The 16202-nt window shown below is 37.4% G+C and overlaps 2 long non-coding RNA genes across 3 annotated transcripts in view; both read left to right on the forward strand.

Annotated features, from left to right (window-relative positions):
* The window catches only part of LOC102145684 (uncharacterized), a 169672-nt gene that overhangs the window by 139644 nt on the left and 13826 nt on the right, over window positions 1-16202 (forward strand). The gene's annotated exons all lie outside the window — the stretch shown is intronic.
* Window positions 6255-14218, forward strand: LOC123573973 (uncharacterized). The gene is made up of 3 exons (XR_006698733.2): window positions 6255-6471; window positions 10821-10948; window positions 12875-14218. It is a non-coding gene; the product is annotated as an uncharacterized lncRNA (long non-coding RNA).

Below are 16202 nucleotides of genomic sequence, written 5' to 3' on the forward strand. Positions count from 1 at the left end.
CGTTATGTCTTACACTTGAATAATAACTTAGCTTATTATAGAATTTACATTGGCAGTTATTTTTTTATCAACATCAAAAAGATTCCATTGCTTTTAAACATCTACTATTGTTGATAGAAGTCTACTTTTATTTTAACTGTCATCCAGTCTTCATTTTATAGCTGATGCATAAAATATCAATTGAATTTTAAGATCTGGATTTAATTTTTCCTATACAGTGAATTTTAAGTCTAAGAAATCATGTATTTATTTAATTCTGGACAGTTTATTTTTATTTTATTTTATTTTATTTTTGTTTTTTAGTATTGCTACTCTCTCGTTTCTTCTCTTCTCTCCCCTTGGGGCTCCTGTTGTATATTATAAAACCCTCGCAACTTATCCTATACATTTCTCAACTGTTCTAATACATTTTTAAAGAATTTTTCTCTCTGTATTGTGTCCCAGATCAATTTCTTAGGACTGCTTTTAACTTACTAATTCTCTGTTTGATTGTTTTTGTTTAGTATTTGGGGAAGCAGGTATTATTCCTTTCATTATCACTTTAAGCATCCTCAATGCACTAATTTTAAACTAATTTTCAGATTGTTGTAGTGTTTTAGTCTTTAGGTAAACTTATCTCCCAATTGCTGATTTTGTTAGCATTTGTCTTTATCTTAAGTGTAGGATTTTTGTTTGAAGACTCATTGGTGGCAGTATTTTTTTTCCTTCTTTTGAAAAACCATATCGGGCTTTCTATTGGATACCCATGTCATCTGCGCTCAAAAATATTGAAAACATTACCTATCTAGCCTCGAGCTAGTAAACAGTTTTGTTTAACTTTTAGCATTGAGGTTCTCTTTCTCACTCTTGTCTCTCTATGCACTTAACTTTATAGATGCTAGACAACAGTAGCAGTTTTATTTCACCCTCATGTACATTTCAGGCCTACCTATTCCAGCTCTGACTTCAGGAAGTAGCCAGGCTCCAGGATCCTATCTCCTGGACTTAACAATAGGCAATTTTAGTTCTCATCTCCCCATAGGCATCAGAACCCTTAGCGCCCTCTGCTAGTGATTAGACTCATGGCCCTAAACATCCCCAGCTCAATGTCTCTCAACTTTAGCTCAGCTATTCTAATACTTCTGGTCCGTGAAAATGTCTCATATTTTAAAATCATAACTATGTTTTCAAAATTTTTTTTAAGTTTATCATTGTTACATGTTTACAATATTTGGAATAACAAAATTAGGAATCTATAATTCTATCCTGACTGGAAACATGAGTTTACCTTTAATGCTCTATCTTCTTAATTAATTAAGCAGTCACCAGAGCTAACACAAGTAAATATGAAGGCAGAAAAGAAAAGTTGATGAGAATCATGTAAGCAGTGTAAGCCCAACATCTCGGTTATTTTTATTCTATCCCTACTCTTTCATAATAGCTGAAGTAAAACAAGATTGTATAGCATTCTTTACATTAAGTATAGAATTATGTAATTCATGTGTCATATACTAAATTACCAAGAAGAGCCCAATAACATGATGAGAATTCATGTCTAACTAGTTCTCCCCCAGGGAAACATTCACATTGTTACTAAGTACTTTCTTATATTACAAATGCTTTTAATCCTTATAATGTATTTAGGGATTTTCTATTTCTAAATTTTTTCTGTTACAAATTATATAAGCTGAGTAGGTAAAATGACAGAGACTGAGTCAATTCTTTAGGTATAGATACGTTTACTTTTCTCAATGCAAGATATGCCGAATATTCAGATTTCTTCTCTATTTCTTCTGAACTCAAAGGTCTAAACCAAAAATAAAATTCTAAGCCCCTCAACAACTCAATGGACCCCTCTTCTCATCCAAGGGAATTCCAAAGATCAGGAAAAACCGGTTCAGGCCATGACATAAGATGGGGGTCGGACATGCCTCATTGTACTCTCTTCATTGTGGAGTTTAAACACAACTCACCAGCATTAAAATTAAAATAGAAAATCTTAGACTGATAGAACAGACTCTTTGTAGCAGTAAGATACCAATGCCAACCTGACTCTGAGTCCCCGTCTCAAAGGTTCCCAGCCCAATGCCTCTGGTATAACATCACATAACAGATAAAGGAGGAAATCAAAATATTTTACCCCAAAATATGTTTCTTTGCCCTATTTTGAAATGATCCTGCAAAGTTATCTTTTGTGTGGAAAATTTGCATCCATAAAGCATTTCTATTAATTGGATCTTTCCCCTTCCAGGCCCTCCCAATCCTGAAGAGATTAACTAGAGTCTAGCACTTTTTAAAGGTCTAAATAGAAAACATTTGCCATTTATTGTCTCTTAGGGTGGCCACCTATGAGGCTTCCTATACGTAATAAGAACCTTGGTCTCCATAAACCTTTATCTTAACCCAGACACTCCTTTCTATTAATTCCAGATCCTTAGGTAATAACTTAACTCTTTCAACCAATTGCCAATGAGAAAATCATTGAATCCACCTATGACTTGCAAGCCCCCATCCCCTTCTGCTTCGAGTTGTCCCACCCTTCCAGATCAAAACAATATATACTTCACATGTATTGATTAATGTCTTATGTTCCCCTAAAATGTATAAAATCAAGCTGTAATCCAATCACCTTGGGCACATGTTCTCAACATCTCTTGAGACTGTGCCTCGGGCATGGTCACTCATATTTGGCTCAGAATAAACCTCTGTAAATATTTCACAGTTTGACTATTTTCATTGACAATGGAAAGCTATTATACACATTTTTTGCTTGGTAGGAAAATAAAGTTTTATTTTTTTCTGTTTTTTTAAGCAACATATAAATATAATTTTAAGAATCAAACAGTAAAATAGATTATAGATTGGAAACTAAACCTCTCTCCCACCCCAGACAGCTAGGTCTTCTCCTTATAGGCCATATTTCCATACCTTGCTTTTCCACTTTAATATATTTAGAGGGTTTGCTGTATCAACATATATAAATCAACCCTCTTCTTTTTAATAGCTGTAGAGTATTCTGTTTCACAAGTGTACTGTAATTTATTTCATCTGTCTCTTATTTATAAGACTTTAAGATTCTTATAAATTAGGTATGAGACTTTCTATTTCTAGACTTTTGCTACTACAAACCATAATGCAATGAATATCCTTGTAGATATAATTTTGCTCACATATGCACATTAATTGAGAAGTGCTGAGCCAAACTGCCCTTTGTTGAGGTTGTATTGAAATAAATCTTTTAAAACAAATGCATCATTTTCCTAAACTGGAAACACTGGAAATTTAGCGCTATTGCCTAAATCTACAAATAATTCTATATTCACTTTCTTCAAGTTTGTAACAACCATATTTGTGCATGTGGGACTCAGGCCTGCATATGGATTTTTAGGTAATATTTAAAAGATTTTAAAAAGTTAATTTTATTAAGTATTTTCTGAACAACTTATTTTATTGAAAAAAAATCTTGGTCAAATATACACAATTTGATAGTACTTTTTGGGAAATGATTAGAATTGGGATTAACCTTCTGAATATATTTGCCCCATAGTTTTGATGGTTGGCCAATCTCTGGCCTCCTTATCCATTCTTATGTTTATATATATTAGAACTTCCAATAGTTTCTTCAGACTACTGGAATTACTGGACAAAAAATGTTTCTCCCTTTTGAGGAAGCTCAGAATGGCTGTATTGCACACAGTCCTCTTTTGAGGACCCATTCCTGGAAGAAACCAGGCCATCCTGGTCTCAGTATTTGCATGGAAGATGAGCACTGACTTCAAGGCTGAGTGAGGTGAACCAGTGCCCTGAGAAGACGCCTCAATCAGCACCTCTGTGACAGCACTGCCCCAACCTGGTCCTCACTCAGGAAGCCTGAATGCAGGACTCTCAAGAAAAGAGTCAGCAGGAGTGGCAAACTCTCTGGCAACAAAGAGGGTGAACAAGTCGCTGAGCATTGGAGGAGTAACCAATATAGGTCTTCTGCTGAGGAGAGTTCAGGTCATGGGGCTGGTGCTATGGCATCTTATGAACTCTTATGATCTCTGGTCCTTGTGGCTTGGCTGGGCAGCTCATAGGGTGGTCTCCTATTCTCCCATAATATGCTCAATAGGTAAATTAACTTAAGCATAACTATGTTCCTGCAACCTGAAGGGAACTGGCTCAGTACCCTTAAAACAGGAAAACATTTAGTCATTCAACAGACAGCAATTAAGTGCCTGACCCATAAGTGAATAATTCATGTGTGATATACTAACTGCCCCAAGGAGAGTCCAATGACATGATGAGAGTCCACATCTAACTAGATCTCCTTCAGAGAAATATTCACTTTGGTACTTGCAAATGTTTTAATGCTTATAATATATTTACAAATTTTCTAAGTTCTTCCTGTTACAAATTATACAAAACAAGTAGGTAAAATGGCAGACAATGTCCCTAATCTCATGGAACTTACAATCTTATGAAAATGGGAATAATTTTTTTTAATTAAGAAAAATTCTAAATAGTGCTAAGTGCTTATAGATAATTAGAAGGTGATAATGAAACAGCAACTGGGTGACTCTCTGAGATTAGGGAATCAGGTAAATCTCTATGAAGAGGTGACACCTAAACTGAGACCCAAATGACAAGAGGGATCCATTTGAGTATTAAGGGAAGTATATTCTAGAAAAAGAGATTGGATATCAGAAAAGCCCTAAGGTAGGAATGTTTACGTTGAAGTAACAGACAGTTGAGTAAAGAGGAAGTTCTTATGACAGAGATTGAAAAACAGACTGGGACTGATTCTGTAGGGCTTTGCATATACCAGTAGGGATATTCTACTTGGTGAGAAGCTATGTGACATTTATAAGCAGAGGCTGATGTGGTATGATTTATGTTTTCAAAAGCTCATTCCTCACTCAAAAGTGCATGGAGACCTGGGGAGACAATCACAGGGAGAGCAGGTAGACCAGTTATGAAGCTACCACAATAGTCCAGGTGCAAAATGATGGTGTCTTAGGTGAAGGTGGCTGCAGTGTTGGAAGAGAAACATTTGGGATCTAGGATATGCTTTGTTGGGAGACTCCTTAGGACTTATTGCTGAATTGACTGATGGGAGATGAGTTGTAAATTTTCTGAAAGGATCAAGGGAAAATACACACTAAAGTCTAATTTTTCCTGGACACTTTAAACCAAAGAATGTCACTTTCTTTTTTATTGAATCACTACGTCCCATTGAGAAACAGGTGTAAACACACTGAACCCATTGTTAAGCAGTATTCTCCAAGACCTGGCTTTCTGAAGCAACAAGGAAAGATTAGAATATGTACAATGCATTTTAGATTAGAAAGCACTTTATCTTATATGCCAGGTATCTGAATATATCTATCCCATGTGCCTTGTATCTCATTGAGTCTCAAATGGTAGATGTGAGAGCGGTAAGGGCAGAGAGTTGGTTCCTATAAGTCTAGGAGAAATATAGGGGCATTTCCATAGCTAAGACAACATGAGTTCTTGTAATAGCCTCTATTTCACCATTGTGTGCCTTACTGGCTTGTCTGTGCCCTCTCATCCTGTGTCCTGTGAGAACTACCTGAAGACAAAGCTCAGGTGCATTTTATTCACCATCAGTATATGTATGCGGTGTTGCTAAATGAGTGAGTGACTGAGTGAATGAGTGAGTGAGTAAATGAATCCTGAGTAGCTAGCTAGTCCTTGGTCAATTCCTTCCTTTGAACAACACAAGTTCTCTAACTTCATCTCTTCTTCTTTGTTTTGAGATTGGCCATTTGCCCCAAATGACTTTTCAGCTATTGGCTCTAGATCTCAGTTTCTGCATGTTCATTCCCAGTCTGAGCCTCCCCTTAATTACTGCACTTTTTCCTGCTTCCATCCTGGTAGATGTCCATATAGGATAGACATGCACATAGGATGTTTGTGAAAAATCCGACATTAAGATAGGAAACATTTGTTCTCAGAAAGTTTTCAGGTTAGACACTCTAAATTCTATCGTTATTAACACATTGGGATGAGGGATGCACCACACTACTTGTGATGCTGTGCAAGACTCTACAAAGTCTCCTTTCAGCTTCAGAGTTGATCAGAAGCCATTAGTACTGTCTATTTGGGGGCCCAGATATCATATTTAAACATGCTTCCTGCAGAGCAATTCAGAAAAGAGTACAATGTATCAGTTGAGTACTAAACACTATTTCTATAATGAAAAAGTACAGAGAGTTCCGTTTATGTTTATCCTTTTATTAAAAATTGCTACAACCTGGTCAAAAAGTTCTCTCTGTGTGGCAGGATATCTGCCAAAGAATGAGTCTGTTGAAAGCGCCACACCAAATTCAGCATTAAGGGCCAACCCTGACCACTGCTGAGTCGTGTGAAGAGGCTGACAGTGGCGTGGCCACCACCCAGGATGGAGAGAAAGGCACCGTGAGTTGTTAATGGAAAAATCCAACTTCCTTTTCTTCCAAAGATGATGACTGAAACCAAAGTAGAGCTTTCCCTGTGAGTTTTAAAATATAACTTTCGTTTTTTTCAGAATGGACATATTTACCAGGCTTTAGTATCTTTTTGTGTTTTCATATTCTTTTCTGTATAATAAAAGTCTTTTTAAAAGCTCATGTTTGCTTAGCAATAATTACTTGTTTTTTGTTTTGTTTTGTTTTATGTGAGGGGTTTAGCAGTCACCATATACTGCGCTGCACCTTCCTGGTGGTCTGGGTCTGTGTCTTAGGACCCAGGAGGCCAGGCATGTGAACTGAAACTTAGTTAGTACTCAGTAAGTTATAGTAGAATGTCTTAGAGTGATGGCACAACATCATCTCCAACAGAGCCCTGTGACCTACAGTCAAAAAGGACAATGAGGAGCAGGATTTGATTACAACTAAATTTCCCTTTTGAAGCCAAGGCCTTGTATTTGCACAACTCTTGGTTGATTCTAAAGTTCTTCAATTCCAAAGCAGTCTTCATTTCCTAACATGTTGCATAGTAGAAATTCATCATTGCCTGTCATTCTAATAATTATCATAAACTTTTCTGCGCTAAATAGCTGGAGTAAGGAAAAGGCCTGGTTTTTCACCACTGGACCATGATCCTCTTTAAATTGTATTTTTTATTTAAAAATATTGACTTCAAAAAGCTGCTCTGATACTTAATATAGCTTTACAATGATAACATTTAAACATATTGCCTGGCTTTGTGAATTCAATTAAGGACTCCTGAGTGCACTTCTGCCTTTGTTAAAAACAAGCAAAAACACACCTGACAAGTCTTTTTTTTCTCTAAGATTCTATTTACCTATTATTGAGACCACAGAAAACCAAGAGCTAGATAGGCTCCCCTGGACACCATGATTAATTAGTTACTCAGTGCAGAGTTACTCTATGTAATTTGGCTGATTTTTTCATTTGGTTTTCTTTTGTAAATGACTTTACCACTCTTAAACAATTCCTTTCAAGCCATTTTTCTTCCTTTTAAAAACATGAGTCCAGTGATTCACCCTGTGTAAGATACAGGTTGCAGATGCCCTTCATTTATCATAAAATACAATATATTTCTTTTATCTGGGGGGTGAAGTGCCCTTAAAAGCTTTGTAAGCTTTTTTATTTTCCTTAAGAGTGAGACACTTCACGATGTGAAGATACTTGCAAACACAGATCTCAAAAGGAAAGAATCACTCATTAACCCGTGAAACAGATAATTGGTACTGAGAAATGCGGCTGCTGTTACTAGAACAGAGATGCCTGTAAATGTAGAAGCAGCTTTTGGAACTGGGTAATGGTAGAGGCTACAAGTATTTGGAGAATCAGGCAAGAAAAAGTCTGTATTGCAGTGAAACATTAAGGGTATTTCTGGTGAGGGTTTGGATGAAAAGGAGAATTATAAGGAAATTTGAATTTTCTTAGAGATTACTTAAGTGGTTGTGACCAGAATGTTCATAAAAATATGGGCAGTTAAAGGCCATTCTGATGAAGCCTCAGACAGAAATAAGAAACGAGGTATTAGAAACTGGAGTAAAAGCCATCCTCGTTATTAAGTATCAAAAATCTTGGTAAAATTGTGTGTATGTTTGAAGGCTTTATAGAATGTAGAAAGAACTTAAGAGCAATGACAGAATATCTGGCAGAAAAAATACCTAAGCAGCAAACCATTCAGGCCACTGCATGGCTACTTCTAAACACATACAGTGAAATGTGAGAGGAAAAGAATGATTTAAAGATGGAATGTATAATTAAAAGAGAAGCAGAATGGAAAGATCTGGAAAATTCACAGCCTGGCCATGTAAAGAGTGAAAATACATCTTTAGGAGAGCAAATCAAGAGTGTAGCCAAGCAACTATTTGGTAAGGAGATCACCATAGATAGAGGGGAGCCAGGTGCTATTAACCAAGTCAATGAGAGAAGGACCCTGAGGGCACTTCAGAGTTCCTCGAGGCTGCCCTCCTATCACAGGCCCAGAGCACTAGGAGGGAAGAATGGTTTTAGGGGACAGGCCCAGGGCACTCTTCATGAGCTCTCTCCTCAGAGATTACTCAATTGTCTGCTCCTCCCTGTATTCCAGTGCAGTTCTCCCTGACCATCCTAGCCAGGGCTTAAGCAGGCCCAAGTATAGTATAGGCCACTTTGGAGCATGCAAGCAGTAATCCATCCTTGATAGCATCCATATGGTGTTCAGTCTGTAGGTCTGCAGAATGCAAGAGGTTTGGGGGCATGGCTACCTCCACCTAGATTTCAACGGATTTCATGAATAATCTGGGGGCCCCAGGCAGAAACCTGCTGCAAGAGTGGAGTCACCACAGAGAGTCCCCACTACTGTGATGCCTAGTGGAGCTTTATGATTGGGATGGCCACTGAGACCCAAGAACTGTAGAGCTGTCAATGTGCAATGTGAGCCTAGGAGAGCTGCAAGCATGAGACTCCAATGCCTGAGAGCCGAGTGGGCTAAGCTCAGCAAAGTCATGGGGGTGGGGTTATGTGAGGCCCTGGGGGCTCAATTCCCACCCCAATGTATTCAGGAAGTGGGACATGGAGTCAAAGGAGATTATTCTCCAGCTTTAACACTTAATATTGTTTTCCCTGTTGGGCTTTGAACTTACTTGAGAACAGTTATGCCTTTCTTCTTGCCTATCTCTTCCTTTTGGAATGGGAATGTCTATCCTACGCCTGTCCTATCACTGTATTTTGAAAGTAGATAACTTGTTTTGATTTCACGGCTCACAGCTAGAGAATATTTGCCTCAAGATGAATCATGGCTCTAGAACCATGAGCCAAATAAATTTTTTTCTTTATAAATCACCCAGTCTGTGCCATTCTGTTATAGCAGCAGAAAATAGACAGAGACAGTCATTCATAATCCATTTCACTTCCCTAAATCTTGGGGGGGTTATTCAATGTCAAATTCTTATTTACCCATAATGACATCAGTGTCTTTGAAAAATTACACTGGAGGATAAGTTACCAACTCTTCCAAATGATTTATTAGAGATCATTGATCAGCAGTTAGGGTTGCATACTGGACAGGTACCAGCCTGCTCACTTTATCGCTTTTTCATGCCATCCTCCTCAGGTCAACCCCCTTCAGGCTTTCTGGCTCACTGAAAACAAAAATGTGTTTGAGGCGTTTCACCAGAGAATCACTTATTCCCAGCATCCTAGTAGATCACCCACTTTAGCCAATCCCTTTAAGCTTCTCTTTTTCTTTTTTCTTTTCCTCTTTGGAATGAGTGCCTACTTATGTAATTGTTATTGGATGTATGTAGATTTCCTGAAAGTGTTTCATGTTTTGAATGAAGAAGAACATTCATGGGGATAATATGTTTTAAAAACCAGGGAAACCTGAAAGATCTGGGAGAAGCCACTTAAACTGGATCTCAATTTGAGAAACTTGAAAATAAGAAAAGAGGGTTACTTTCCTATAGCATGTGGAGGATTGAATTTTCTCAAGGAGAGGATTTTTATGCAATTTCCTTGTGGAAAATGATAGGAGATGTAGATGCTTCTAAGATGCCTTCTGCTTTCCACTTCGGTCTAATTTTTTCCTTTAAGCCTGTACATGCAGTCTTAAGATTATTTTTATGATGAAATTAATAGCTATTTAAACACTTTAAGTTGATTCTTTTCAGATACTATTTATTCTAATTTAGTCCACTTACAGTGGTAAGTCATTATTTCATTGTTTTTTTTTAGTTTTAGTTTTGTGTTTCAATGGAGATGTTTTTTAATGAAGAAATTTTAAATGAAAGACTTTAGTCTCTTTTCAAAAGAACAGTATAAATGATTACTGTCTTTGCTAGGATGCATATGGTGGTATGAGTTTGAATTTTAGATTCTTTATCGATGTCAAAGTTTGCGAACATTTTTTTCTATCTGGGCACCACGATGATATGGCACTCCATCTGTGATTTACTCTACCCAAAGAGGAATGAAGTGTAGTTAACAAGAATCAAACTAATGGAAAACAGGATTTTGGTGTTGCTGGCACATGTAGAAAAAGGTGGAGTCTAAGAAAATATTTCTCCAGCCAAGACAGTATTGAAGAAACTCATTATTTTCCATCTGCTTGTTCCTTGTTCCCAGTGTGAAGTGAAAGCAAAGTTTTAAAATCTTTTCTCCTCTGCAAGAAAATATATTTCAGAAAATCCCTATCTCAAAAATGAAGCAATTAAGAACTGTCTGGCTGTGAGGATCTGGCCTCAGCTTGACTTAAAGCAACAACTTCAGTTATGTATCAAGATGTGCATGAGAATGAACCTGCTCTGCTCAGCCAAAGTGCTGAGTGACTCGATGTTTGTAATAAATAAATAAATAAACAACAAACAGGTTGTCATGAAATATCCTTTGTAATTATAAACACAGGAAACTTTCTGAGATGCAAGTGGGTGTTAAATGGTTCAGCAAAGCTAAGCTGGAGCAGTTGGTGTGCTTTGAAATGAGGCAACGTTGGAAAAATGAAATCTACCTAAAGATCACTATGTGTTTCAAAGGTTTGACTTTTTAAAAAATTTCTTCAGTTTTCTATTTTGAAAAATACAAAGAGGTTTGAATTTGTTTTTATATAAGCAGCATGTGTAGGCTACCATCTAATATTTGGCAACTTTAAAATTTTTTGAGCAAAAACAGCTGTTTAGGAGTTTAACCTTTACTTAAGAAAAGATACATGAAAGTTATTATGTGTATGTTCCTGCATGGTAAGTAGGAAATTTCTAATTGTTAGTTCAATTTACTTAATTAGGTATTTACTCATTGGCTATTATGTGCCTAGTGTCAGGCTACGTAATATTTTAAAAATTAGCATTATATATGTTGCCCTATCTACACTTTCTGGGGAGTAAAATTTTGAAAATCACTTGATGTGGAAACCCCTTAAAAAGAACTAGATTGCAGCATGTATTCAAATTCAAAATTGATTTTGATCAAGCACTAAAATGTGATACAGACCAAACAATAGGAATTTTCAGGAATGAGAATGGCTGTGCTGTCAAAAAAGATAAGCAATATGGATGATTTATTAGCATTTATGGCCTCTTAAATTTATTGAATTTTGGAAGGCAAAGATTGTTAAAGCAGAGATAGTTCACATCAGAGAAGAGCTACCAGTGAATTCACGAATTATACTCGGATTATTCTTTTTGAAAGAATATATATGTGATGCATTTGTCATTAGTAAAGTTAATTAATCAGTTAATGTCTTGAACTAGTAGTAGATTAATCCTTTCTTGATATGCGTGATGTATTAGCCTATTTTCACACTGCTAATAAAGGCATACCCGAGACTGGGCAATTTACTAAAGAAAGGTTTAATTGGACTTACAGTTCTACATGGCTGGGGAGGCCTCACAATCATAGCGGAAGGCAAGGAGGAGCAAATCACATCTTATGTGGATGGCAGCAGGGAAAGAGAGAGGAGCTTGTGCAGGGGAACTCTCCTTTTTAAAACTATCAGATCTCATGAGGCTGATTCACTATCACGAGAACAGCATGGGAAAGACTTGCCCCATGATTCAATTACTTCTCACTGGGTCCCTCCCACAACATGTGAAAATTCAAGATGAGATCTGGGTCAGGATACAGCCAAACCACACCACATGTTATCCTAGTTGTCGCCATAGTCAGTAAGCAACTGTTCTCACTCAGGGCTGTTAGCATATAAAAGGTGATATTAGATAGTATTTTTCTACACTTGCTCTCTCTATACTTCTGGCAGAATTACCTTTGTGGGGTCCAGTGTAAAATGAATATAGGGTCATCTTGTTCAAAAATTATTATGAATTTGAAGAGCACTAAACCAAGTATGAGGTCCTTCTAAGGAAGGAACCTTTTGTAACTGCATAAATCTCACAAGTCCCATGAATCTAGTTCTGTCAATGAGGATAGTCAAATTAGTATAAATGAATGGTGTTTATTTAAGGCAATCTTTAAATCCAGGCACAATCTACTAATGTGCTTATCATAGATGAGTAACCAGTTAATGATCACTAATCATGATAGATATAGACATTTGTATATATATACATTTGTAGAATATTTATTTAGCATTGTATTTGCACAGACACATATATGATTGAAATACGTAAAGCAGACTTCTGAAAATTTCTAGTATGGTAGCCTTTGCCAGATTAACTAGAAAAAGATCACTTGTCACAATCCACAAATCCTATTATACAATCATCCAACAAATATTCTCTGAGTGCCTAGTCCATACCAGATATTATTCATGGTGTAAAGATATAGCAGAGAACAAAATAAACAGAGTACTTGCTCCTAGAGAGTCTTCATACTACTGAATTTCTGAAATTTTGACCGATTTGCCCAAGCTTTAGTTTGTGTTTTTGTTTTTTTTCCTGAAACCCCTGGCTTCCTCGCTTTATTAAGAACAGAAGAAAGACTTAGCTATTCTTGTCACTGTTTAGAACTGAGTAGAACCAGAACTCTTCAGAAAAGAATGTGCTAAAAGTTTGTCCTTGAGACGTTTCCAAGCCAAGACAGTCCTAGGAGCACTTCCCATTGAGACTGAAAGGCTCATCCACTTACAGTGATTCATGGGAAAAGAGGACAGCACCCTCATCTCTGGTCCAAGAACACAATCCTGAGTGACACAGGATTGCCCTGAAAGTCAACAGCATCCATCTTACAAAAATCAACAACACTTGCTTTTCAACCTTCCAAAGAATTTACTGGTCTGGTTTGGCCTTTTGGTGCCACATTCCATTCCAGAACCCCAGCTAAAATGTTCTCAAGGGCTGACCAGAGATTCCTCCTCCTTTCTCTGGGCTGGTACAACTTGACCGCTGCTTGACATCAAGGTCAACTGGAGACTGGGAACAGTTATGTAACTGCGTTGTAAATTGAATTAGAGCTGTACATGAGCCCAGACCGAGTAACCAGTGCAGCTCCAGGCAAGAGCAGCAACATGTCCCCCAGAGACAGCACTGGAGGAACAGCTTACTGGGGAATGGAAAAAGGGTATCACAGGGTAAAAAAGAAACCATCTCTTTTGAGTCCCTCTAAAGTCTGGGCAGTTGGCTGCCCCATCTCATGTGGAGTAAGAGGGAGGCATTAAGTGCAGAGAGAGCTGGCGTCAGTATGGCAGCAAACACTGAGGAAAAATCAGCACACATAGTGTACACAAGGAGAATGAGAAAAAAATATTTGTAACATCAGAACAGATACCACCCATATGAGAGAAATAAGAAGGCTTACACATGGAGAGGAAAAAGGCCTCTGGCAGTAGTCTGTGGACTGTAGAATGAGCAAGAGAGGCAAGACCATCCTCCTACCAGTGACTGGTCATTCTGGAGAGGATACATGTGCACAGATCTGGAAAGCCAGGGCTGAAAAGCCTTTTGACACCTTTGGTGACCTAGGACATAGTCCCCCAATGTAAGACATCATGCTAGAGGGGAACATAGTACGTTTTCTTCAAAGGCAAATGAATATAACTTGAGATAACTTTTGAAAAGAAAAAAGGTACTGGGACCATGGCATGACCTTGATCTCTGCTATCATGACCGCCTGCAGAAGCAGATGAGGAGAGGCAGAACAATGTAAAGCTGAAAACTTGGAGTCACCAAACCATAGATAGCTTCATCTCTTACCAAGTGCTTAATGTGTGACTAGGTTCTTAAATCCTCTACAAGTTCTAGCTTCCTCATTTGTAAAAAAGGAGCAAATTAAGATTGGGTGAGTTAATAGATGTAAAAGTACTTAGTACAGTACTTTACAAATAGTAAGTGCCCAATAAATGTTAACTGTTATTATTATGTATCCTGCCCTTCACTACGTTAGACCCTGGGATCCAGTGGTGACAGGCAAGGCTGCTGCTCTTGTGGCTCTTACATGAAACAAGGGAACAGGGAAATAAAATCAATGCAGACTATGAAAAGTGCTAAAGAATAAATAAATAGAGTAATATAATAGAAAGAAAATGCCTCTCTGAGGAGGTGACAGTTAAGCTGAGACTTGAGCAATCATCAGGGGACAGGGTTCCCAGAAGAGAAAAAAATAAGTGCAAAGACCCTGTAACAAAAAGAGATTTTACTGTGTCCAAAAACGAAAACGAACCCTAAAGTGGTTTGAGAATAGTAACATGGGCTTTGGTTAGGCTGGAGCTAGGGCTCACCTAGTAGAGTATAGAAAGGCAACACCCCATCACCTGCACATCTATTTTCATCCATTACTTTACATTGCCTCTGAAGAACATGCTGAATTAAAGCCTGTTAACCCTTGGGATACAGTCATCAAATGTATCAGATATGTTGAGACAACCCCAACAGAGGGGATAAATCTTTAAAAAGTAAATTGATGCATTTCAGCATTTCTTACAATTGCCAAAATATGGAAGCGACCTAAGTGTCCATTAGGAGATGTATGGATAAAGAAAATGTGGTGTAGACACAGTGGAATACTGTACAACCTTAAAAGGAATGAAATTCTATAATTTGTAACAATATGGATGGAACTGGAAGATAGTGTGCTAAATAAAGTAAGCCAGGCACAGAAAGACAAATATTGCATGATCTCACAGGTAGACTCTAAAAAAGTCAAATTCATAGAAGCAGAGAGCAGAAAAGTGGTCACCAGATGCTACAAAGTTGGAGGAAAGGGAGGGAAAAGGAAAGATGTTGATCAAAGAGAACAGTTTCAGTTAAACTGGAGAAGTGATCTATTGCAACTGCATGGTGACCATAGTTAATAATATGTTGTACATTTCAAAATTACTAAAAGAATAGATTTTTAACATTTCTTACCACAAAAAAAAATGGTAAGTTGGTGAAGTGATGATAAAGTGTTAACTGGTCTGATGGAATCTTTCCACAATGGATACATAGATAAAACCATTGCATTGTACTCCATAAAGAGACACAACCATTATTTGTCAATTAAAAATAAATTTAGAAAAAAGACTGCACTAAAAAAAAAATAAATAAATCTAAACCAGAAGCAAGCCTGAGAATTGTAGGTGAGTAAAGGGTCTAAATTAAATGTGGTGGAGGATATCATAGACATCCTGACTTTGGCATCCTACCATTGTGTTTGCTCACCTAGAAAAAAAAAGTAAGTATATCTATTGAAGTATATCATGGCATTAAATACTATGGCACATTGGGATCAGGCATCCTTACTGGGGTTCCTTCTTCAATACCTAGCTAAGCTTAAAACTGGAGTGTCCCCTACTCACTTTATAAGGGCAGTGGCAAGATTTCCTGTCCTGAGGCACAGCTATCATGCTCCAGTTCCATCATATTGGGCACCATTAATTTGCAACTGTGTAAAAGCAGGCTGTCACAATGAAAATATAGCTTTAAGAATAAAGTTTTAACTTCAGAGATTCCAATACATTGAAATAGCTGGCCAGCATTGGCAAGAAATGGAAATCACTGGCCTAGGCACATATGTGTGTATGCCCATAGATTCCTGGAAATAGTGAAAGAGGGATCTGTAAGACTGGTATTCTCACTGTTAAACAGGTGGGAGTCTAGATCTAATAGACACGTTTGTGTATTAATGTTAAAGGGCAATGGGACCATTTAAAATATATCTGTATATTCATAGTTGAACTAAGAATCATTAGATGAATAAAAACTATAGGCCATCTAATATCCCTTTGAAGTCAAAGTGATTTTCTAATCCCAGTTTCAGTTTTTCTTATTGGACTTCCTAGAAAGTGATAATGAAAGAAGAAAGACTGGTATTTTTAAAGTAGACCAGAAGCACAGGAGCCGAACTCTCAATGTTCTG

The sequence above is a fragment of the Macaca fascicularis genome, chromosome 6, assembly GCF_037993035.2.
Source record: "Macaca fascicularis isolate 582-1 chromosome 6, T2T-MFA8v1.1".
NCBI classification, from domain to species: Eukaryota; Metazoa; Chordata; class Mammalia; order Primates; family Cercopithecidae; genus Macaca; species Macaca fascicularis.